The sequence below is a fragment of the Myotis davidii genome, unplaced genomic scaffold, assembly GCF_000327345.1.
Source record: "Myotis davidii unplaced genomic scaffold, ASM32734v1 scaffold447, whole genome shotgun sequence".
Classification (NCBI taxonomy): Eukaryota; Metazoa; Chordata; class Mammalia; order Chiroptera; family Vespertilionidae; genus Myotis; species Myotis davidii.
Genome location: NW_006297827.1, coordinates 678716 through 680142, shown reverse-complemented (window position 1 = coordinate 680142; position 1427 = coordinate 678716).

The window sequence follows — 1427 nt, the reverse complement described above, 5'->3', positions numbered from 1 at the left end:
CCAACGGCTGTGGACTCTGTGGGGCGCAGATTTTGCCCCACGCCCGCGCCTCCAACCGTCCTTTTTTTCCTGGGGGTTCTCGGTCTTTCCTAGCTGCAGACAGTCTCTCAGCTGAATATCCTCTGCCTATTCGGGCTGTATGTTACCCGTTTCAGCTGCTCACCCTTATCTGCTCCAGGACAAGGCACAGGACACGTCCGTTTATACCTCCGCCATTTTCCCTCCTCTCTGGATATTTTCGAGAAGATTTTAAAGACATCTAAAACCACTAGTAAATTATCTCTTCAGAGATATAAAATTATGTGATAAATATTAAAATTATTATCCTCTCAAGGGCTACTTATTTACTGTTAAAATACTATTGTACTTTTCTGGATGGAGACTAACTTTTAAATTTCAGGCATTTAGATTTAGAACTCAATTCACAGCTTATTATGTGTAAAATGTAATTCTCTAATGTTTCTACATTGAGTCCCAAAGCTCTAGAGCAGTGATTCTCAACCTTCTGGCCCTTTAAATACAGTTCTTCATGTTGTGACCCAACCATAAAATTATTTTCGTTGCTACTTCATAACTGTAATGTTGCTACTGTTATGAATCATAATGTAAATATATGATATGCAGATATTTAGGCCACCCGTGTAAAAGGGTCATTCAACTGCCAAAGGGGTCGCGACCCACAGGTTGAGAACCACTGCTCTAGAGCATATATGCTAAATGGGAAAATTAATACCCAAATTTCACAATGTATGTCAGCACTATAAACAATTAGTACTGAAAAAAAAATGATTCCCTTTTTTGTTGTTACTCTCACCCGAGGATATTTTTCCCATGGATTTTTAGAGAGAGTGGAAGGGAGGGGGAGAAACAGAGAGAAACATTGATGTGAGAGAGACATATGAGTTGGTTGCCTCCCACACCCGCCCCAACCAGGGCCAGGGATTGAGCCTGCAACCTGCAATTGCAGTATGTGGCCTTGACTGAAATCAAACCCGAGATCCTTCAGTCCAAGGGCTGACATTCTAACCACGGAGCCAAACCGGCTAGGGCATGATTCCTTTTTTGATGATAAAATGCCATTAAACACTTAAAAAATTTGTGAAGGGCCTACTGGGTCCTAGGCTCTGAGGATGGGAAAAGGTTGGAGAAGGGGCTGGGTGAGGTTGGATGAAGATACAAGAGAGGGGAGGGGAAGTAAGGAAATTAACAAAGCACAGGGCCTGCTTTCAAAATGTGTTCATGATCTCATGAGGAATGAAAGAAAAGGTGAAGAGAAAGGACAGTGCTGTAGGTATGCTGACAATTGTGTACTGATAATAAAAATATGTACCTTCCACCGAAACCGGTTTGGCTCGGTGGATAGAGCGTCGGCCTGCGGACTGAAAGGTCCCAGGTTCGATTCCGGTCAAGGGCATGTACCTGGGTTG